This window comes from Gorilla gorilla, chromosome 4 (genome assembly GCF_029281585.2).
Source record: "Gorilla gorilla gorilla isolate KB3781 chromosome 4, NHGRI_mGorGor1-v2.1_pri, whole genome shotgun sequence".
NCBI lineage: Eukaryota > Metazoa > Chordata > Mammalia > Primates > Hominidae > Gorilla > Gorilla gorilla.
The window spans coordinates 42,425,552-42,450,505 of NC_073228.2; the positions used below are offsets into that span (position 1 = coordinate 42,425,552).

The following is a 24,954-nucleotide window of genomic DNA, read 5'->3' on the forward strand; positions in this document are numbered from 1 at the left end:
TTGACTTAATTTGAACAGTCACATTAGATAAGACTGGAAAGCTAGGTTGAGGGAAGTCAATTTTGTGTGTGTTTTCTGGTTTTGTTTCTAGTATCCTTTCTGATAATGAGGAGAATTTGGTGGCCCATTTGGACCCTACTTAATGGGTAACTATAGTGCCTCACCAATATCTTTCTTGTGCTATTCCAATTTATCAATCATTATTGGACCCAATATCCTGAATTACAGTCTGATTATTTTTCACCAATCTTTTATCTTTTATTTACCCACACTGAAATTCTTGAGCCCAACATCTCTTTTTTTCCTCACATAACTGTGGGGAGATAGTATGATAGCTAGGTACTGTTCTAAACTCTGCTGCTGGCTTCCTGTGTGTATTATTAACACATTGGGCAAGCCACTAAGCTGCTTTGGGGTTCAGTTCCTTGATCTGTAAAATGAAATAATTTGACTGGATATTATAAAGTCCTTTTATATCTCCAGAGCTATTTTGTTCCTTTATTCACCAGACTTTTCTTGTGAAGCACCTTCTCTGTGCTAGGCACAATACAGGATGTTCTGGGTACAAACTTCTTGTCCACAAAGAGTATTTAGAACTTCCATCACTTTATTCAAATCAGCTTAGTCTTTTACTCTGGAAAAATTTAGTATTAGCAAGTTTTGTCAATTTTTACTATCACTGTATAAGGTATTTGTTAAAATTGCTGGTATTACTTAGATCTTCATCTCCAAAAATACTCATATCTCTACTTATTTATTTATTATTGTTATTATTATTTTTGAAACGGAGTCTCGCTCTGTTGCCCAGGCTGGAGTGCAATGGCACGAGCTTGGCTCACTGTAACCTCCACCTCCCGGTTTCAAGGGATTCTCCTGCCTCAGCCTCCCGAGTAGCTGGGACTATAGGCGTGCACCATCATGCCCGGCTAATTTTTGTATTTTTAGTAGAGACAGGGTTTCACCATGTTGGCTAGGCTGGTCTCAAACTCCTGACCTCAAGTGATCTGCCCGCCTCAGCCTCCCGAAGTGCTGGGATTACAGGCATAAGCCACTGCACCCAGCCTGTTTTTCTATTTATAAGCCAATTTCTCATCCTGGAAAACAAATCTCATCTTCCTGGTCCCATTATGACTAGTTGTTGTTTTCTAAATTGATAGAAAGTAAACTATGGGCTGGGTGTGGTAGCTCACGCCTGTAATCCAAGCACTTTGGGAGGCCAAGGCGGGCGAATCACCTGAGGTTGGGAGTTCGAGACCAGTCTGACCAAGATGGAGAAACTCTGTCTCTACTAAAAATACAAAATTAGCCGGGCGTGGTGGCGCATGCCTGTAATCCCAGCTATTGGGGAGGCTGAGGCAGGAGAATCGCTTGAACCTGGGAGGTGGAGGTTGAGGTGAGCCGAGATCGTGCCATTGCACTCCAGCCTGAGCAACAAGAAGCGAAACTCCGTCTCAATAAATAAATAAATGAAAGTAAACTATGTACTATAGAATAAGAAACTAGTGGTTTCTTTTTCTTTTTTCTTTTTTTTGAGATGGAGTCTCTCTCTGTCGCCCAGGCTGGAGTGCAGCGGCTCAATGTCGGCTCACTGCAAGCTCCGCCTCCCGGGTTCACGCTATTCTCCTGCCTCAGCCTCCCGAGTAGCTGGGACTACAGGCGCCTGCCACCACGCACGGCTAATTTTTTGTATTTTTAGTAGAGACGGGGTTTCACTGTATGAGTCAGGATGGTCTCGATCTGACCTCTTGATCCGCCCGCCTCGGCCTCCCAATGTGCTGGGATTACAGGCGTGAGCCACCGCGCCCGGCCTCTTCTTTTTTTCTGAGACCAAGTTCCACTCTTGTTGCCCAGGCTGGAGTGGAATGGCACAATCTTAGCTCACTGCAACCTCCCCCTCCCGGTTTAAGCGAATTCTCCTGCCTCAGCCTCCCTAGTAGCTGGTATTACAGGCATGCGCCGCCACGCCCAGCTAATTTTTGTGTTTTTAGTAGAGACGGGGTTTCACCATGTCGGCCAGGCTGGTCTCAAACTCCTGACCTCGGGTGGTCCGCTCTCCTTGGTTCCCAAAGTGCTGGCATTACAGGCGTGAGCCACAGCTCCTGGCCCATAGTTTACTTTCTATCAATTAAAGAAAACAAAAACTAGTCATAATGGGACACCACCGCTTCTGGCTGATTTCTTTACGGCAAATAAAAAATACAGAATCTAGAGGTGTGATGTAATTTTTAAAAAGAGAGACCTAAACAACATCATAGGAAAATTTTCTAAGATTAAGTATGGCTTTGTTTAAAAATTTTACACCCAGGCTGGGCGCGGTGGCTCACGCCTGTAATCCCAGCACTTTGGGAGGCCAAGGCGGGCGGATCATGGGGTCAGGAGATCGAGACCATCCTGGCTAACATGGTGAAACCCCGTCTCTACTAAAAATACAAAAGATTGGCCGGGCGTGGTGGCGGGCGCCTGTAGTCCCAGCTACTCGGGAGGCTGAGGCAGGAGAATGGCATGAACCCGGGAGGCGGAGCTTGCAGTGAGTCGAGATCCGCCACTGCACTCCAGTCTGGGCAACAGAGTGAGACTCCGTCTCAAAAAAAAAAAAAAAAATTTACATCCAAAGTAAAAAGAGTTTAGTAGGTACTCTGTTGGGCACTGAAAAGAAAAAGACCAGGGAGCTGCTTCTGACGTAGAAATGGGCATTCTTTGAGGAGAGCCCCCATTGTCTAGGTTCTGAGTCTCAGCCCGGCAGGACCACATGTGATTATTCTAAGTGCACCCACAGTGTAGAGGATTAAGTCACATGAAACATTCATAGCAGGTGTAGGAGTAGAGCTACTACTTTTGGCTGTGGTCAGAGAAGACCTAAGTAACAAGAAGCAATGTGAATATCTGGAAGAAGCGTCTTCCAGCCTGAGGGAAGAATGCAAAGGCCCTAAGATGGAAACAATCTTGGCTTGTTTGTAGAAAGAAAACCCAGTGTTTCGGAGTAAAGTTAGTGATAAGGGAGAGTGGTAGGTGATGAATTTGGTATAATGGGCCAGCTCTTATAGGACTCTGTAGGTTCAGATAAAGAGCTGGAATTCTAAGTGTGGTTAAGTGAAGGAGCAATATCTGGATTTACATTTTAAAAGCTCACTGTGGCTACTATGTGAAGAATACATAAATTGGGCTACAGAGGAAGCTGGGAGATCAATTAGAAACCAGTAACTATTCAGGTGAGAAAACTCTGGCTTGGACGAAAATGGATAAATATGGAATACATTGAGAAGCAGGACAGCTGACAGGACTTCCTGATAAAGAGGATAGGAAAAGATAGGGTTTTTAGCTTAAGCAATTGAGTTGAAGAGGTGCCAGTTAGTATGGACACCTGAAATGAATATAATTAAAGAATGGTAAAAATTGTGCTTTTCTGTAAGCTTGTGGCAAAGGAGAGGAAGGTAACTGTGGAGAAAGACGCTGGTTTCTTGAAAACTTAGACTAGAAAAATTACTCTGGCAGTTAGAACAATAGATATTTTATTTGAAAAAATTAATGATGATTAGGTGCTAAAGCATGAAAAGTCATTCTAAAATAATTACAACATAGGAGGGCCAGGCGCAGTGGCTCACACCTATAATCCTAGCACTTTGGGAGGCCAAGGTGGGCAAATCACTTGAGGTCAGGAGTTTGAGACCAGCCTGGCCAACATTGTGAAACCCCGTCTCTGCTAAAAATACAGAAATTGTCTGGGCATGGTGGCACACCCCTGTAATCCCAGCTACTCGGGAGGCTGAGGCAGGAGAATCGCTTGAACCTGGGAGGTGGAGGTTGCAGTGGGCCGAGATTGCACTACTGCATTCTAGACTGGGTGACAGAGCAAGACTCTGTCTCCATCTCAAGAAATAAAAAAATTAAAAAAAAATAATTACAACATAAGATTCGTTCCCAGGATCCAGTCATGGAAGTAGACACGAACCCATTAATGATTTGCTGAGGTCTCCATTAATAATGGTGCTCCAAATTCATTAGAACAAAAGAACTTTTTTTTTTTTTTTTTTTAAGACGGCGTCTCACTCACTCTGTAGCCCAAGCTGGAGTGCAGTGGCGTGATCTCGGCTGTCTGCAACCTCTCTGCCTCCTGGGCTGAAGCGATTCTCCAGCCTCAGCCTCCCGCTCAGCCTTCCGATTAGCTGGGAGTACAGGCATGCACCACCACACCTGGCTAATTTTTTTTTTGTATTTTTTAGTAGAGACAGGGTTCTACCATGTTGGCCAGGATGGTCTGCAACTCCTGAGCTCAGGCGATGTGCCTGCCTTGGCCTCCCAAAGTGCTGGAATTACAGGCATGAGTTTACCTTGCCCGGCCAAAAGAACATACTTTCATACTGAGTTGCCACTTGAAAATGAAATTGGAACTGAAAGCTAGGGAATATAAGTATCTTTCTCAGGTATTTTTCCCATTCCTACATGTTGAATAAAAGACCATACCTGATCTAAGAGTCACCCCAAAGGAATTGCAAAGTGTTGGTTTAGGAGTTAAAAGACTTTGTGTTCTGAACTCAAGCCCATTAATAGCCATGTGACCACAGCAAATTGGAACTCTGAGCTTCTGTTCCCTTATTTGTAAAATACTTGCTTGCTCTGTGTGCCTCACAGAGCTGTTGAAAATCCCAAATAAGATCATAAATGTCAGAGTACTTTGAAGACTGTGAAACATTGAATACTGCTTATGAGGGAGTGGTTATATAGCTTAAAGCATTTAACTGGAAAGGACCTTGGAAATCCTTTTAAAGGAGGATGGGGGTGGAAATGCACAGGTTGCTTCTCTCTCTCTCTTTTTTTTTTTTTTTGAGACTGTCACCCAGGCTGGAGTGCAGTGGCGTGATCTCGGCTCACTGTGGCCTCCACCTCCCAAGTAGCTGGGATTGCAGGCTTGCGCCATCATGCAGGGCTAATTTTTGTATTTTTAGTAGAGACGAGGTTTCATAATGTTGGCCAGGCTGGTCTGGAACTCCTGACCTCAAGTGATCTGCCCACCTTGGCCTCCCAAAGTGCTGGGATTAAAGGCATGAGCCACCACGCCTGGCCTAGGTTGTTCCTCTACTGTGAATCTTGAGGTTATGGTTTCCACTAGACTATAGTGCTCAACTATAGTGGCCTATTTTAAGTGGCCTTATAATTCCTAACCAAAGTGACTTGTGAAACAGAGGACCCTGGATAAATTTAAATGTTATAAAGATGATAAAATGTACAGGTAAGTTTGATTTTGCTCTCTTATTTGGCAATTAGAGCTTTATTCCTAGCCATAATACAGAAAGGAAAGGCAGCAAAATATGGTTAGTACTTTTTATGTGTTTTTTCCCCTTTATTTGACCTTTGGGCTGTGGAGTGGGAGCATCTTTTCCTTTAAGAAGTGAAAAATATAAATATGCCAGGGGCTTGCTAGCAGTTGAAAGCAACTGTTGGTCAGTGAGATAATGGAAGGAAAAAAAAACAACAGGTTGGAGATGGGAAACATCAAGGAAGAAGGAGGAAAAACATGTTTGAAAGAAGGGGAAAAAAAGCTTAAGTGAATTCAAGAAGGCAAAAAAGCCTTAAGTGTTCTTTTTATAATCTGTCTTTGAGTTTCAGGTACTAAAATTTGAGATGATTAAAAGAGAGATTGGTTCTTAGAGGAATAAATAAAATTAAGGCAAAGTATAAGGATTTATGGTCTTTATGAAGATATGTCGGATTACTGTGGACATTATTTTTATTTAAGATGTGCTTTCTGGCTGGGCGCGGTGACTCATGCCTGTAATCCCAGCACTTTGGGAGGCCGAGGTGGGCAGATCACAAGGTCAGGAGTTCGAGACCCGCCTCACCAACATGCCCCATCTCTACTAAAAACAAAAAAAAAATTAGTTGGGTGTGGTGGCACATGCCTGTAATCCCAGCTACTTAGGAGGCTGAGGCAGGAGAATTGCTTGAATCTGGGAGGCAGAGGTTGCAGTGAGCAGAGATCGAATCACTGTACTCCAGCCTGGGTGACAGAAGGAGACCCCGTCTCAAAAAAAAAAGAAGGAAAGAAAGAAGATGTGCTTTCTTATTGACATATATGAAGTCAGTCCCTATACTTTCTCTGCTTAAGGAACCCCAGTGCTGTATAATTTCCATCAGCTATAGGAAAAATATTTACCAACACAGGATTTTCCTTAGTGAGATGATCTGGACTGAATTCATTGGCTCTTTTTGGTTTGATTTAGGCTGCATTAGTATCTATTTAAAATATTGCTTTGAGCTATTTAGCTTTTTTTTTCTATATCACAAGTCATTAAGCAATCTTTAGCTTTTCTGATTTACCATTTTTCCTGAATTCATCGATTTGAAAAGCTTAAAAAAAGAAAAAGCCAAACAAAAAGAGACTGTGACACTATCAGCTGAAGTTTTATTTATTTATACTTTCAGTTCTGTTTCCATCCTTCACTACCAGAGACAACCTATTGCCATGAATTTAGTGTGTATCATTCCAGTGCAATATAGATGTGTATGTATGTATGTGTGTATGTGTGTATGTATGAAAATGTATTGCTTTACGTGTTTAATTTTTAGACAATAAATTATATACATATGTGTGAGTATATATGTGCATATGTATATATATTTATATGTATATAAGTTCTGCAGCAGTCTTATTTTCATTCTTTTTTTCCAAAATCTGTACATGTTGGTAGATTCAGATCTAGGTCTCCCATTTTAGCTGTTTTGTTTTTATTATACAGTATGAATATTTCACAGTTTTTCCACAATCCCTTTGATGGATATTTAAATTGTTTTCCTTTTTTCCCCCCATTACATTACAGACAACTAGTGAACAACCTTGTACATATCTTTTCTGGTCTTTGTCCTCATCATCATCATCTTCTTCTTCCTTCTCCTCTTCTTTTGTTTCAGTGGTTTGATTTTGTCCTAAACTATCTCATTATTTGAGTTCTCCCACTGGGTCCAACACTTTGGTATTTATAGTCATTATTTGAGGGAGGGAGAGGGATGAGGAAAACCTTCTATACTTTGGAATGATACTCTTCTTTTATCAGAATGAGAGGCTCTGAAATTTTCTTTCCTTATGGATTCTTTTTGGAATCTGATAAATTTGGCAACTTCGCATTTTATTTTAACTTAGTTAATTTTTTAGAGACAGGGTCTCACTATGTTGCCTAGGCTAGTCTTGAACTCCTGAGCTCATGTGATCCTCCTGCCTTGGCCTCCCAAAGTGTTGGGATTACAGGTGTGAGCCACAGCACCTGGCCAGCTTTGTATTTTAATATTTTGCATTTCTGTTGTCTCATGTTATTAACTGTTTTTTAATAAATTTCAGTTACTGCTCACCTTTTATTCTCCTTGTAAGCTTTCTTTTACTACTTTTTAACTCCTAGAATACTTTCTTTTTTTTTTTTTTTTTCCTTGAGACGGAGTCTCACTCTGTCACTCAGGCTGGAGTGCAGTGGCACGATCTCAGCTCACTACAACCTCTGCCTCCTGGGTTCAAGCGATTCTCCTTCCTCAGCCTCCCAAGTAGCTGGGATTACAGGCACCTGCCATTATGCCTGGCTAATTTTTGTGTTTTTGTAGAGATGCGGTTTCACCATGTTGGCCAGGCTAGTCTTGAACTCCTGACCCCAGTTGATCTGCCCGCCTGGGCCTCCCAAAGTGCTGGGATTACAGGTGTGAGCCACCACACCCGGCCTTCTTCTAGAATATTTTCTCCCTACTGTGTGGGACTATTTAGTGATCTCCAATCCAGTTCATGTTCTTCTTATGTTACTTTATAAGTTCAGTGTGATCCAGACATAGTTGATATTTATAGAAGGGTTTCTTGAAGCATTCTTAGCCAAAGGAAGCATTTAAAAAATATGTCTTCACCTCGATATTTGATTAGAATTATTACATTTAAATTTTGTTCAAGGACCATATGTTTCAATTACCAGTGGTTTTCATTTATAAATTTTTTCTGGAGTCTTTAATCCACTGTGCCTTATTCATTATTGTGAGGTTGAGTATATTTTTAATTTTTATGCTCCATGTTTTTTCACCCTTTAAACCTGGCTCCTATTCAGAGCTTTGAGCACTTGGAATCCTGAAGTGTTACAAATGAAAACTGTTACTCTTCTCTAATAACACACTCTGCCTGCTGCAAGCGTTTGAGTAGGACTTCCTTTCTTAACAACTAGTTTGGGCAGCCACCTGTCTCATGAATATATCAACTATCTTTAAGAATTTGAGAATTTATGTACTGAATTTTTTTTAAGACAACCAATAAGACCTTCAAATAGAAATCAGAGTAATAAATAGAACTAGTATATCAGATGCCTGTGTATTTTATCTCAGATCTGTTCTTGTCTTAGGGTTTGGTTCAGGTAATAAGTATTGTGGTTGGAAAGTAACCTTTGGATCTAGGCTTACACCAACTTTAACATAGATGACGTATTCCATCAAAAGTACAGGCACTATATGTATACTCAGAAGTATCTGTCATGTCACCCAACAGGCAATTTCATTCAGTGAATTATCTTCCCTATGCCATCGTAGTCACCAAGTTTGAATGGAATTGTTTACCTGCTCTTTGTCACATCAGTCCCACATTTTATGCTACAGAGAAATGTTCCTATCTTAAATCTTTCTTTAGAAGAAAATGATGCTCTTATATGGAACACTAACACTGTAGAGTTCGTTTTCCCTTCCACTCTGGAAACTGCTATAAAACTTTTTTTAGTTCCTAAGTAAAAAACCATTATTTTTCTAACTGTAGTTACCCTTTTGAGATATTTCATCTGGATATGTAACAGAAGCCTTTATTGCTTTTGTTGGAGTCAAAATACAATATAAAGAACTTTCTCTTTTTTTTGAGACAGAGTCTCACTCTGTCACCCAGGCTGGAGTGCAGTGGCATGATCTCGGCTCACTGCAACCTCTGCGCATGCCAGCATGCTCAGCTAATTTTTGTATTTTTTGGTAGAGATGGGTTTTTACCATGTTGGCCAGGCTGGTCTCAAACTCCTGACCTCAAGTGATCTGCCTGCCTTGGCCTCCCAAGGTGCTGAAGAACTTTTTTATTGAAATTATATATATTTTTGCATGATTCTTTCTTTTAAAAACCTTTTTTTTCTGACTATAAAAGTAAAATGTGCTCACTTTTTACAAACTTAAATAGTATATATAGTAAGTACTCTATCTTTATCCTACATATTGTCAAGTAGTTCCCATAATAGTTATGCTGATTTGCACCGCACCAGCAGTACATGAGAGTTCTTGTCTCTTTGTGCCCTCAATGGCATTGTTATTAAAAACAGGTATTACACTTTTTTTTTTTTTTTTGAGGCGGAGTCTCAGTCACCCAGGCTGGAGTGTGGTGGCGCCATCTTGGCTCACTGCAACCTCTGCCTCCCAGGTTCAAGCGATTCTCCTGCCTCAGCTTCTTGACTAGTAGCTGGGAGTACAGGTGCCAACTACCACACCCGGCTAATTTTTGTATTTTTTGGTAGAGACAGGGTTTCACCATTTTGGCCAGGCTGGTCTCAAACTCCTGACCTCAGGTGATCCACCCACCTCGGCCTCCCAAAGTGCTGGGATTTTAGGCGTAAGCCACCGTGCCTGGCCAATATTACACATTTGTTAAGGGAAAATATGTTTTTATCAACTTTTTAGAAGTCTTAACTCTGACTCATTAATATTAATAAGTACATAAACCTGAAACTTGTTAGTAAAATAAACTTTGTTAATTTGACATACAAGGGGAGAAACATTCTGGGTTGTTTTTTTTTTTTTCTTTTTTTTTTTTTTTGTGCTATAGAGTTACTGTCTAATCTTTCAAGCACGGGAATCTAAAAGAAAACATTAATTCAGTCATTTATTAAATAAGTATTTGTAGCCTTCCATGTGCCAGACACTGTCTGGGTGCAGCAGCAAAACAGACAAGAACCTGTCTTTGTAGAGTTTATTTTCCAGTTAGAGAAGACAGATTGTAAAAAGATACAGGATGGTAGATGACTTTATGCGCTATAGAAAAAAAAAATGATGAAGCAGGAATAGGATTGTGGTTGTTAACGGAGGGAATTGCTTTTTTTTTTTTTTTTTTTTTTGAGACAGAGTCTTGCTCTGTCATCCAGGCTGGAGTGCAGTAATGCAATCTCTGCTCACTGCAACCTCCACCTCCCAGGTTCAAGCGATTCTCCTGCCTCAGCCTCCTGAGTAGCTGGGACTACAGGTGTGTGCCACCACGCCCAGCTGATTTTTGTGTTTTTAGTAGAGACGGGGTTTCACCATATTGGCCAGGCTGGTCTTGAACTCCTGACCTCAAGTGATCCACCCGCCTTGGCACATCAAAGTGCTGGTATTACAGGCGTGAGCCACCACGCCCAGCCAGGAATTCATTTTTAAGGGTATCAGGGAAGACCTCACAGAGATGGTGACAAGGAAAGTCTTAGCAATGGTGAAGGAGTGTGCCCTGAGAACATCTAGGGGAAGACTTATTCAGACAGAAAATGACACGTACAATGCTCCAAGGCAGGAATGGGCCTATTCTGAGGAATCACAACAAAGAACGGCAGTGTAGCTGGGTACATAGTGAGATCAGGAAAACGTAGTTGGAAATGAGGCCAGAGAGGTAATCAAGTCCAGATTGTGCAGGACCCTTTTGGCCATTGTAAGGCTTTCACTCAGAAGGAGTTGGGATTTTACTGGAGGTTCCATCAGAGGCCATGATTAAACTAGTAAAACCAAAAAATACTTGTGTCTTGGCTTTGCTTTTTCAGAAGATTTTGTCTCAAAATAATTTGGGGATTAACTCATGGTTCCTGGTGGTAGTCATATGTAGATTTAAACCTTTATATTAGTACAGAAAATTTCCCTGAAATATAGATCTTAGGTATGGCATTTAAATTCAAAGAACGTAATAGAAAATCCTGCCTATAGGTATTTATTCCTGGGTGGCCCTGCTTTATTACTGACTTCTCATCCTAAACTGTCTTTTTTTTAAAAAAAACTGTATTATTTGCAAGATGTATTCACACTTATATATTATTGGAGGCTAGATAGACATCTACTCTATTAGGTTATTTTAATAATGTATGCTTTGAACTTTTTTTTTTTTTTGAGACGGAGTCTCACTCTGTCGTCCAGGCTGTAGTGCAATGGCACCATCTTGGCTCACTGCAACCTCTGCCTCCTGGGTTCAAGTGATCCTCCCACCTCAGCCTTCCAAGTAGCTGGGATTACAGCTGTGCGCCACCACATCTGGCTAATTTTTTTTGTATTTTTAGTAGAGATGGTGTTTCACCATGTTGGCCAGGCTGGTCTTGAACTCCTGATCTCAAGTGATCCTCCCTCCTCAGCCTCCCAAAGTGTTCGAATTACAGGCGTGAGCCACCATGCCTGGCTTGAACATTTTTATTATGAAATATAACAGAAAAATACACAAAGCATGACTGTATAATGTAAGGATTAATTACAAAAGGCAAATACCTAGGTAACCACCAGTTAGACCTAGAAATATATCATTGCCAGCACCTGGAAGAAGCCTGCTGCGTCTCCCTTCTAGATCATAACCTATACCATTGCTCAGAATAACCACTGTTCTGACATGTGTGATAATCATATCCTTATTTTTCTTTATGATTTTACCACCTAGGATTCATTCTAAACCAATATAATTTAGTTTTGTCTGTTTTTAAACTTTGTATAAATTGGAATAATACATTATGTGATTTTTACATTTTTATGTCTTCTTTCAGGAAGAACCTAACAATATATATGTTCATAACTTTCATCCATGTTACTATATAGAACTGTAGTTTGATTTCATTGCCATATAGCATTCTGTTATATGAATATACCACAATTTATGTATTCATTCTGTTGATGGACACTTGGATTGTTTCTAGTTTTTGGCTGTTAATGAAAATGCTGCTGTGAACATGTACAGAAGTTTCTCTAGGCCATATAGTTGGAGCGGAATTGCAGCTTTAGTCTTATTAGATAATAATAAACTATTTTCCAAACTGGTGGTACCAGTTGGTTCTCCTGCCAACAGTATGATAGTCTCCCTGTTCAGCCCTTACCAGTTTTGTCAGATGCTTTAAATTTTGAGAAACCCAAACCTTAAGCTTAAAAAAAAAAAGTGGAGAGTAAGGGACTAAAGGTATTGGTTTCTGCTTTAAGAATCACAGCTATTTATTTTCATTTGTTAGAGTTGGTTGATATCTTCTGCCTTAAAGGCATTCTATCTTTCTATCCTCAGAGGGTCGGGAACCTTGTCTGTCTGTTTTACCGCTGTGTCTCAAAGAATGCCCTGCAGTTGGTACTCAGTAAATATTTGTTGCATGAATTCAGCCTGACTCCTGCTATTATTAACTGAACTACGTGGGATTGTTGGCTCAGTCTCTGCTCACTACAACCGCCACCTCCCAGGTTCAAGCGATTCTCCAGTCTCAGCCTCCCAAGTAGCTGGGATTATAAACGCCCATCACCACGCCTGGCTAACTTTTGTTATTTTTAGTAGAGACAGGGTTTACCACATTGGCCAGGCTGGTCTCGAACTCCTGACCTCAGGTGAATTTATTTTATGGTATCTGATTAAGACTGCCCTGTTTTAGCATCAGTCATTTAGCACAGTTTTTGGTGATGGCTCATTTGATCACTGATAGTAACTGGACTTGGTTTACCAAAACCTATTATAGTCTAAGAGAAGCTTATTTGTACCATGTACTAGTTAAAGTTGGTGCTTACATTTTCAGGAAGAGATTCTATTTTTTTTTTTTTTTTTTTTTTTGAGACAGAGTCTCACTCTGTCACCAGGTTGGAGTGCAGTGGTACGATCTCTGTTCACGGCAACCACTGTGGGGTTCAAGTGATTTTCCTGCCTCAGCCTCCCAAGTAGCTGGGACTACAGGCGTGCACCACCATGCCCAGTTAATTTTTGTATTTTTAGTAGAGATGGGGTTTCACCATGTTGGTCAGGCTGGTCTCAATCTCCTGGCCTCGTGATCTGCCTGCCTTGGCCTCCCACAAGTGCTGGGATTACAGGTGTGAGCCACTGTGCCCAGCCGAGATTCTATTTTTAAGGAATCATTTACCCATGATTTATGCAATACTTTATTTTCTCACAAAAGGGAATATAGCAGTGGAATTTTCTGCCTATGTTAGACTCCTAGAAGCATTGCTACTTCTCTTATCCCAGTTTCTGTTTTGAGCTACTTTGTAGGATATGGTAGATTATCAGAGGTTGGTGTTGCTTGGCTATCTCTCCAGTCTTCAACAGGAACCTCTTCCTCTCCCTCGTATAATCACTATTAATCCAGTCCATTCTGCATCTCATTGTCACAGTTATTTATTAAAACCATAGGGCCAGGCATGGTGGCGTGTGCCTGTATAGTGCCAGCTACTCAGGAGGCTGAGATAGTGCACTATGATCAGGCCTGTGAGTAGCCACTGTACTCCAGCTGGGGCAGCATAGTGAGACCCTGTCTCTAAATAGAAAACCATAGGATACATGACTTTGTTTAAATGCATCTTGCTTTGGTGTAATTTACCCATAGAGCACTTTTTTAAAAGGTGTTTTACATAAAAACTTATAATAATTCTTTAAGCATTTTGTGAAAGAGCTGGCAACAGTGATCTCTCTTTTCTTGTAAATATTGACACAGGACAAGTCAACTCATTTTTGCTGCACTCATAGGTCAGTTTATTAGAAGAACTAGCTTGGGGCTGGGCGCGGTGGCTCACGCCTGTAATCCCAGCACTTTGGGAGGTCGAGGTGGGCAGATCACTTGAGGTCAGGAGTTTGAGACCAGTCTGGCCAACGTGACAAAATCTCGTCTCTATTAAAAATACAAAAATTAGCCAGGCGTGGTGGCAGGCACCTGTAATCCCACCTACTTGGGAGGCTGAGGCAGGAGAATTGCTTGAACGTGGGAGGTGGAGGTTGCAGTGGGCTGAGATCGCTCCACTGCACTCCAGCCTGGCTAACAGAGCTGAGATTTCATCTCAAAAAAAAGGAGAACCAGCTTGGATTTTTCTGACTTCCATTTCTAAGTATAATATTTTTTTGAGAGATGACTAAGAAATAGAGCATTCAGAGCTAGTGATGAGATAAAGGAATGGTAATTTTTTTGTTTGTTTTTTTTTTGAGAGAGTATCATTCTGTCACCCAGACTGGAGTGCGGTGGCATGATTTTGAGGTCACCGGAATCTCTGCCCCGCCCTGCGTGTCCCTCCTCCACCGGGTTCAAGCAATTCTTGTGCCTCAGCCTCCTAAGTAACTGGGACTACAGTCGTGCACCACCATGCCTGGCTAATTTTTTGTATTTTTGGTTGAGGCAGGGTTTCACTATGATGCCAGGCTGGTCTTGAACTTCTGGCCTCAAGTGATCCACCCGCCTTGGCCTAAGAATGGTAATTTTGACTAGTAAATTTTTACTAGTCATTTCTTCTTTCATATATCACCTGCTTTTGTGAGATTTTTCCTTTTTAGGAATAGACAAAGTAAGTAAAGACTTGTATGAGATTCAGAATCTAGTTAAGTCTGATTCATATTCTCTATTTCCAACAGAGATTTCCTGTTAGACAAGACAAATTAGAGTTTTCCTACTGACTTAACTTGGTGAGTTTTTACATAGTTTTATTTTAAATATAGTTTAATCATGAGGGAAAAAGCAGAATGAAATGCATAAAAACATTTACCATGACTTTTAAAAATACACCTCTTGAGTACAATCTACTGTTTCATTTTAGTGCAAATGATAGGTAAAGTTAAAAAGTTAAAGTCATATAAGGTAAGCATGTAAGATTTTCTTTTTAAAATAAGAATTATTACAGTGTTAAATAAACATTTTCTATAAGTGTCTTCAAAAAAAGTTTTATTCTAAATATTCTTACCTGGAGTAAGCCAGAACTATTTATTCTGATCTTCTCTGGTGATTTCTAGATATAGGATAAGACTTTACAGTAATGGTGGAGGGGAGAAATGATATTTGAATTTAAATTTTTAATCAGTGGTTGATAATATATGATACGGAAACCTTAGAGTCAGATTATTTTTCTTCCTAGAAAAGTTCTTCAGGAAGGTCGGGCATGGTGACTCATGCCTGTAATCCTAGCACTTTGGGAGACTGAGGCAGGAAGATTGCTTGAGCTCAGGAGTTTGAGACCATCCTGGTCAACATTGTAAAAGCCCATCTCTACAAAAAATACAAAAATTAGCCAGGTGTGGTGGCACATGCCTGTAGTTCCAACTACTCAAGAGACTGAGGTGGCGGATAATTTGAGCTCAGGAGGTCTAGGCTGCAGTGAGCCATAATTGTGCCACTGCATTCCAGCCTGGGTGACAGAGCAAGACCTTGTCTAAAACAAAAACAAAAACAAACAAACAGAAAAAACATAAAAGACCTTCAGGGAAATTAGAATTACAGTTTATGAAAAGAGATGCTTGGGACCAGGTGCGGTGGCTCACACCTATAATCCCAGCACTTTGAGAGGCCGAGGCAGGTGGATCACTTGAGGCCAGGAGTTTGAGACCAGCCTGGCCAACATGGAGAAACCCCATCTCTACTAAAAATACAAAAATTAGCCAGGCATGGTGGCACGTGCCTGAATCCCAGCTACTCGGGAGGCTGAGGTGGGAGAATTGCTTGAACCCAGGAGGCAGAAGTTGCAGTGAGCTGAAATCGCACCACTGCACTCCAGCCTGGACAACAGTACAAGACTCCGTCTCAAAAAAAAAAAAAAAGAGAGATACCTTAAAGAAATTTGTAGGCTTCATTTTACTTTATAAAAGGAGTTTGATTTTGAACAAATTGCCTTTGTGTATTTTACCTTGGAGCTCATATCTCTCTGGGTAACTTACAGAAAAAAAACTCTCCACCATTTTGTGTAACATCTTAAAACTTGTTACTTTGTAGTATGAGATTTTTAGCTTCCAAAGCTTGTGTATGTTTTGTCAGAGTCATGTTGGGTTAAATAGGTGTTATTGCATTTTAATCTTTTAAATTCTGACACAGATCATCAGGAGCCAGGAAATTCTGTTAAGACAGACATTCTGTCTAACTTTCCCTATTTTGTCTGCCTGTGTGGTTTTACTTTTTCCTTGAGTCATGAATTTTGGAATGAACATTTAAAACTGAGAAATTCATGCCCATCCTTTGTTCCATTTCGTTTACTTAGAACTGTAACATTAACATAGAATTTTGCTTATTTTTAATAATGTTAGAAGAGGGAATTTATTTTCTGCAGATTGTTTCTAGGTAAGGCATGTGGTCCATGTAAATAGTAGTTAGGCTTTTTTAGTTAAGACTCTAAAGGAGAAGATTAAAAACATACATATACCTCTCTTCTCTTTTAAAGTTGGAAGGAGGTCTAGGTGCCTTTCAGGAAGAAAAGTATCTCATGGGAATACTGAATTCTTTACTGCTGGATAGTAATAGTTAATGCTGAACATAATCAGTTGCCCTTGTAGGAGACCAAATCCCCTGGAGCAGGTGGGCCTTTTCAGTTTCCAAGTTAATGAACTTATTTCAAATTGTATGCCCTAAGACTAATTAGACTTTCTCCTTTGAAATTCATTCCTTGGGTCCCTTCCATAGCCGAATCATGTTAGCAAGAAATATTTTTAAATGGCTTGGCTGAAGTATAGATGGCCAAAGAGAACTGCCTGTTGAATTTGGCTTCTATAAAAGCCAGGGGACTCTGTGGGGTTATATAAGCTCTATTTGTTTCATGAAATGACTCTTCTGTTTTTGAATTCCTTGCAGATTGGACATGCTTAAATAGTATTAGGGCCAGCCTTTTCATCTGTTTACTGTTTAGATTTTATAAGGTTCTTCATAGTCATCACTGAGGGGAGTGGGTCAAAGACCATAACCTCTCAAATTGGAAAACAGCTGTGAGAATATTAACTTATGTAATAAATGGAATCTTCTTACCATAGGGCTTTTCCCTGCTTCCTCCTTTTCTGATCCTTTTTCAGCTCTTCTTTAGAATAAGTAAATTTTCTCAGCCTAGAGGAAGCATCTTTTATAACATGTGGGACGTGTTAAAATCTTCATCTTTCCCAAGTTCACTCTTTGTGGCCCTAGAGATTTGTGCCCAAGCCATTTAGTGGAATCAACACATGATTCTAATTTGTGAGAATGGAGAAGTTGTTGATTGCTTGCGTTTGCCTTTCTGACTTCATTTCTAAAGATGTTCTCTTTTGGAACTGAGACCCACTTTGAAGTGAAATAGCCCCTTTGTAATCAGGTTTGTTTCCTGATTCGGATTCCTGTCCTTCCATTTCAGGTATTTCCCAGTGTGGAAAAGTCTAATCTGAGGAACTCTCTTTTCTTTTTTTTTCTGTTTTTTTTTTTTTTTTAAGCAGCTGGAGGAGTTTTTCTTCCTAGCAGGGGTTCTGTAATTAACAACAGCAGCATGTCACCTGATGGTATTAACCCAGATCTTGTGAAACCTGTGCTTGTTGCGGCCATTATTCTGCTGGATCCTCCATCCAAATGGAGACAGAGGAATTTTTTCCTCTGATGTTGTTATGTGGATGTGTTTAGCTCAGTAATCCTTTGTGCCTAAATTAAAAGCAAAACAAAAATTCAAGAAGTCTTTTTAAGGTCCAGGGAGTTGCGGTCCTGCAAGGTGTTTGAGTGGCATCTGCCCCTTTCTAGGACAAACTTCGGCATTTGGAGCAGAGATGCATTGCATTCTTCCTGGACATATTTTTGGGGTAAATAATTTTGCTAACATGTTTATATCAATAACTGTTACATAGTGGATAGTTTCTAGGGCAAGGGAATGATCCCCCTGCCCTAACTTAACTTGGCATTACATTTTCTGCTTTTTTGATTTTTTTTGCTGACTGGAAAAGTTGCATCCAAAGTGAGAATTATTCCATATTTTAACCTTTGAGCTGGCTGCTAAGGTCTCCTTGGGGACAAGGACAGTTTGTAGTTATTTATAGCCTGAAAGAAGAGCAGTAAGCCTGTAAACTGCCAGCACACACCGAGGCTTGATAGTTGGAGCATTCTGTTGTTATCCTGTTGGGTTTAGTGACTTGAGAGTCATGTACCTTCTTGTTCATCTTCAGCTTGCCTTGATCTATCTAGATGAGCCTTACTAGCTAGGCATTTCTATAAAATTATAACACAGATTGAGGAGAGGAAGGAGAAATAGGCTTTTTATGTACAAGTGCATATCTAATCCTCACAATCATTTTAGAATCTATACTTACCTAAGAAATACCTGTAAACTGGGAAAATCTTAAAAGTACTGACTTGAACACATAATACTATGCTTGTTTCTAGGTTTTCCTTATATACAACAGTTACAAAGCAGTTCAGCTCTTAATTAGAGAAATATTTGGCTATGCCAGAAATGTGTTCTACATCTTAGCCTGGTATAGAAAAAATTTAGTTATATGCCTAGTCATGTTTTTACATATGTACATATTTACACTGGTCTGTATTTAATAAATGTTAGTTATCTTTTCTCCATACATCCAGAATCCAACCCAGTGTCAGATACAAAAACAATAGATCAAATATAAGTAGATGCTAAGGATTTCCCTCACTTAGTATATTGGAATTTTATTATAATATATAGTATTTAACTTGAGGCAAGGCACAGTGGCTCACGCCTGTAATTTGGGAGGCCGAGGTGGGTGAGGAGTTCGAGACCAGCCTGACCAACACAGTGAAACCCCGTCTCTACTAAAAATACAAAAATTACCTGGGCATGTTGGTGGGCGCCTGTAATCCCAGCTACTTGGGAGGCTAAGGCAGGAGAATTGCTTGAACCCGGGAGGTGGAGGTTGCAGTGAGCCGAGACCATGCCATTGCACTCCAGCCTGGGCAACAAGAATGAAACTCTGTCTGGAAAAAAAAAGAGAAAAATTTAACTTGAAATAAGAGTTCAGCTTGGGTTCCTGACAGCTGCTGTAATGGTACTTCTATAACCAGGATTGACTTATTCTGGGAAATGTACTTTTCTCACTATTGTCTTGTGGATTCAGGAACTACCCCCATAGCTCTGTACGTTTCCCTTTTCTTCCGTTTTCTTGGATTTGAAAAGATTTTTAATCAGGGAAGGGTATAAATAGTTTTGTAATGTACTCAATAAATTCTTAAAGTTGGAGTGACTTGATAGTTTTCTTTTTAAAATGTTTTATTGTTTTAAAAGTATGCCTGGATTCCTATAGCTACATTCATTCAACAACTCCTAAACTTTAATTTATTAACTAGAACTCATTAGGGAAAAATGATCCCAAAAGAGAAGGAGTCTAATTGCTCAACCAAAATTTCATTGAACAAATATTTACTGAGTGCCTGTTATGCCATTCTAGGCACAGGGGAATACTATTCTCATTGAGCTTAACTTCTAGTAGGGAACACAATAGACAAGTGAAAAAATAAAAACAAGATAATTTCCAGGTAGTGGTAATAAAGAAGAAAATAAAATAGGGTAATGTGATGAGAGGAACAGGCTAGAAGTGGAAGCGGCTTCAGATTGGGTGGTCAGGGAAGACTCCTCTGAAGATACTTCATTTGCTAGGAGACCTAAATGACAAGAAGGACCCACCTGTAAAAAGACCTGAGGGAAGAAAGAGCTTTCTAGGCTGAGGAAAGAGCCCAATGTGTTTGTGGATTAGAGTTAAAGGCCTGAGTGACTAAAACATCAGGATTGAGAAGATTGTTAGAGAAGGTCAGGGAGGTATGCTGAGGCCATGGTGGTCATGACGAAAAGGTTGATTTTACTCAGATAGCAATGGAGGTCACTGAAGAATTCCTTTCTTGTCTCTCATGTGGGTCTCAATGTATAAGCCTCTTCACAACTTGGAAAAATTAATTGTAAAGGCTGCTAATTCCTTTTTAAATTTTTTAATTTACTATTTGAATAGGTAATATATTTACATGGTTCAAAATTCAGAAAGTATTAAGAGGAATACAGTGGGACTTCTTCCCACTCAGGTGTACCCAGTTTCCTTCCATGGGAGTAACCAGCATCCCTAGAGCCTTGTGTCTTTTGGGAGATATTCTATATGTTAAAACAAATGTATATTTTCTATTAAAAAATGGAGCTTCCTTATTTTTTAAGAGATGCATATTATTACATTATCTGTATCATAGTTTATTTAATCCACTGTTGATGAACTTTTAGGTTATTTCCATTTTCATGTGTTTTATAAATAGTCCCCACAGTGAAAAACCTTTTATATTTGTCATTTAAAACATATCAGTAGGGATACATTTCTAGAAGTGAAATTGCTGGATTAAAGGGGATGCACATTTTTTACTTTGATAGACATTGCCCTTCACAGAGATTGTAACAATTTATACACCAACCAGAAATGTTTTCTTTACCCTGGGTAAGTGTTATCAAACATTTTGATCTTTGCCAATTCAGTGGGTGAATCAATGTGTGATTTAATTTGCATTTTTATCTTGAATGAGAGTTGAACATCTTTTCATATATTTAAGAACCATTGAGTATTTCCATTTCTGTACACCGTTGGTTGTTCTTTGCCCATTTTTCTGTAAGGCTGTGGACTTTTTTCTTGATCTCTAGATTCACTTGGTATCGGTAATCCCCCTATTGGTGCAGTGTAAGAATTTAAAAAATGAAAACAGGCTGGGCACAGTGGTTCATGCCTATATTCCCAGTGCTTTGAGAAGCCAAGGCAGGAGGATTGCCTGGGGCCAAGAGTTTGAGACCAGCCCAGGCAACATAGCAAGACTCTGTCTATACAAATTTTTTTTAAAAAAAATTTAAAAGAAAGAAAACAAACAAAAAAAACAGGCATCTTTAATTTGTAAAGTTTTACAAAGCATGAACCTGATAAAAGACATAAGAGAACCTCAGTCTTTCCTTTGCTGATTGAGGTCTGTCTGAAGCCCTGAGTTTCATTTTAAGCAGTGTCTCTAAAATTTTTTTAAGTATATTTAGTATTTTGTTGGACTAGATTGAACTGCAGAAAGTTTACTCATAACAAATATTCAAAAATCATTTAAACCTTGCAACAGTAGAAGTCAGTATGACCTGTAATAACTACCCTTGGGGTAATGAGAAAGAAAAGATTACCTCCTGGGCTGTGTATGATTGAGCACACTGTAACAGAAGAAACAAAAGGCACCTTTTGGTCACATTAGTTTCTCAAAAATTAGTATACAAAAGTCTTACAGTTTTTTTGTTTGTTTGTTTGTTTTTGCAATTGGTCATCAATCTTTTTGGCATCTTCTGTTTTGGAAAACACAAACATCTCGGGTTGAAAATAGTTATGACACTGGGGTTTTTCTTTACTTGGAAACTGTACAAAGCTTTAAACCAGAAGAAAGCAGAGAGAGAGGCTTTTAAAAAGTCCCTACCAGACCATTCTCTGGCAAGAAGTATGTTCCCAGCCATCTAGCTTGTACATGCTGTGTATTATGTTGAACCACATGAAATTGCTGATATTCAACTATTTTTGTCATATAAAACAACAGTTTCATGATTCAATCTAATATCTTCACAATCTTGTTCCTGTCGTCTTAAAACTGATGGATATAAGTAAGGTTAATTCATAGATATCATGTATGAGATTCATGCCTCTCTGTTAACTGGTTGATTTTATTTTAATTCTCTGGATAAGTAGATTAGACTGATGATGGAGAAATGCTCATGGGAAATAAGTGAAAGATTTAAAAAGTGACTGCACAAGCTGTCTGTGTAACACTTTTCAGAGGGTGTTCTAGCCTAGTTCTGTAAATACTGCAAAATAAACTATTGGGACATTTTCCTTTATTGTACAGGGAATTTGTCTTCTATCTTGAAAGAATTCTGATTATGCAAGAGTTTAGTTCAGATTAGTTACTGATTTTTGTTTTCAAAATGAAATTATAACAAGGCTTTCTCCTCTTGTAGAATAAATATATACTTGATACTGGATGAAAAACTCAGTTTTACCAGGACTGGGATTAGAGGTACCGGGCTGGGAGTTTTGGGCTTTGTAATATAATTTATCTGAAATAACAAATTAGTTATTCTCATTACATTGCAAATCTGATATACTCAGCATTGTTCAAAGGGCTGTTTTAGAGATACGTGAAAAAAACCAGAAAACTTAATGAACTTGAATGCAACTGGAAGAGTGTTTCAGTCATCAGAGTATTTTTTATTTTATTTTTTGAGATAGAGTCTTGCTGTGTTGCAGGCTGGAGTGCAGTGGCACCAACTCGGCTCTCTGCAACCTCTGCCTCCCAGGTTCAAGTGATTCTCCTGCCTCAGCCTCTTGAGTAGCTGGGATTATAGGCACGTGCCACCACGCACGGCTAATTTTTGTGTTTTTAGTAGAGACGGGGTTTCGCTATGTTGGTCAGGCTGGTCTTGAATTCCTGACCTCATGATCCGCCCACCTCGGGCTCCCAAAGTACTGGGATTACAGGCGTGAGCCACCACGCCTGGCCTTCATCAGAGTATTTGTACTGAATTCCTTGAGTTCCAGGCAGGCTGTGCTAGGTGATAAGGCATAGATAGAATAGTTGCAGGTTCTGTTTAAGGAGCTTAAAGTCTGCAGGAGTCAGCAGACGTGTTCATAAGTATAAAAGAAGACAGGAAAGAAGTGCACCGTAGGTTCAGTTGAAAGCATTATCTGTGCATCACGACAGCATTACAGGTTGAATATCCACTTATCGGAAATGCTTGGGACCAGAGTGCTTTGGATTTCAGATTTTTCCAGATTTTTTGGAATAGTTTTGTTACGTACTTACTGGTTCAACATTCCTAATCTGAAATCCAAAGTGTTCCAACGAGCATGTCATGTCAGTGCTCAAAAACTTTTGGATTTTGGAACTTTTCAGAGCAGGGATACTCAACCTGTAATTCATTTTTTTTTGTCCTTCTGTCTGTCCTCCAAAGTTTAATATTCTAGTTAGAAATTATATTGTTGGCTTGAATCACATCAAAACTGGTTAATGACTTCATGGTCTTATAATACCCACTAGGAAGCATTCCATTAGAGATTTTTATTAGTTGCTAGCTGATACTACCTTCGTTGGAAATTAAGCAGTATTACAGTTGACAGAGATATTTTAAAGTGCATTTTTTTTATGTAACTCGAAGAGGTCTGTTCTCACAGGTCAGAATTTAATAGAGTAAGCAGGAAAATAAATGGTAGTATATGTTCAGCCTCAGAGTTTGAGCGTACTAGAAAGTTTGGTAAGCTTTGGAAAATAAATTTCTCAATAGAGAATGCAGACAGACTGTCTTAACTTGTTTGAAGGCAGGAGCAATATATTTTGGCTTTAGCTGTCTGCTGCAGAGGTTCTCGAACTCTAACCCTCAGGTAGGTCTCCTCTTTTCTAAAATTTTTTTCTGCTGGTCATCTGCAGCAGTTGGCATGAAGTGCTAGAGAGTTCATGTAGCACTAGGCTACTTTGCTGATGAACACTTTGCGCATGGTTCCTGCTATGAGTGAAATTAATTAGACTTGTGCTGTCCTAGTCAATTTCCTTTCCAGCAGGTTGTTTGGTTAGAGCTCCTCAGAGTCTGAGACAGATTCTCCAGTTCTGCTGGCTGTGAGGTTAGAGATTTTTAAAAATTAGAAGAAGGGAAAAGATGTAGCTACAAAATAAGTCAGAAGCAAAAAAAGGTGGGAAAAAATGGTCAAGATCAAAGTAGTAGTTTCTTTTTTCTGGTTATAATAATGAACCAAGGATGAGTAACAACAATTAAGGCATTAAAATAAACCGGTTATTAAAATTTGGCCTTTTCCTGGGCTTAGATAATTCATAAATTGTTCATTGTTAGATCAGTTTGAAGTTTTTTTAACCTCAAAATAAGTTCAAATTGGTATTTTAGGATTACTCAGTGTAGAGCTGTGCCTATAATCCACCTCTCCAGAGCCAAATTTTTTGTTCTTAACTAACGCATAAAATCAAACCTTCCTTGCCACCCTGTCCCAAAGTAGGAATTTTGAAATTTCATTCTGGCCATTAATGATAATTGGGATTTGTAAAACTAGCTCATTTATACTTACTTGTTAATGGAAAAATAAAACAGTTCTTTAAGAATGTGTTTTCCATCAAATGCAAGCCTATCTTGGAGGTGACCACAGTAGCATTTGGCTTCTTTTCTTCATGTTATCATGGAATCATGAATTGCACAAGCCAGGGAGGCCCAAATGCCACTGCAGTGCTTAGGTTGCTAGCTTAAGTGAGACAGCACACCATGTTAGCTTCATTTGTGATTTCACAGATTCTTTAATTGTAAATTCCTGGCCGGGTGTGTGGTGGCTCATGCCTGTAATCCCAGCACTTTGGGAGGCCGAGGTGGGCAAATCACGAGGTCAGGAGATCGAGACCATCCTGGCTAACATGGTGAAACCCTGTCTCTACTAAAAATACAAAAAATTAGCTGGGCATGGTGGCGGGTGCCTGTAGTCCCAGCAACTCAGGAGGCTGAGGCAGGAGAATGGCATGAACCCGGGAGGCGGAGCTTGCAGTGAGCCAAGATCGCCACTGCACTCCAGCCTGGGCGACAGAGAAAGATTCCGTCTCAAAAAAAAGGAAATTCCTGTAAGATAGTGTTTATGACCATGGGAATAACATCTCATTCCATTTATGAGTATTACTCTGTGAAAGTGCAACTGTAGTTTATTAATCTCCTTATTATTTAAGTAGTCAGTGAATATTTGTGAGTTGAGTTATTGTGTGATTTGTTGTTACTTTTTTTTTTTTCCTCTGTCTCCCAGGCTAGAGTGCAATGGTGACATCTTGGCTCACTGCAGCCTCCACCTCCACCTCCTGGGTTCAAGCTACTCTCTGTCTCAACCTCCCAAGTAGCTGGGATTACAGGCACACATTATCACACCCGGCTAATTTTTGTATTTTTAGTAGAGATGGGGTTTCGCCATGTTGGCCAGGCTGATCTCGAACTCCTGACCTCAGGTGACCAGCCTGCCTTGGCTTCCCAAAGTGCTGGGATTACAGGCATAAG

The 24,954-nt window shown here is 39.7% G+C and overlaps 1 protein-coding gene across 2 annotated transcripts in view; it reads left to right on the forward strand.

Moving 5' to 3' along the window:
* SPOP (speckle type BTB/POZ protein) overlaps window positions 1–24,954 on the forward strand; it is a 79,268-nt gene that overhangs the window by 26,844 nt on the left and 27,470 nt on the right. Inside the window, exon 2 of one of the 2 annotated variants that reach the window (XM_031010721.3) lies at window positions 14,558–14,608. The exons of the other annotated variant lie outside the window; for it this stretch is intronic. The gene's annotated coding sequence lies outside the window, so the exon portion shown is untranslated. The remainder of the gene's footprint in view (window positions 1–14,557; window positions 14,609–24,954) is intronic. 2 annotated transcript variants of the gene reach the window in all.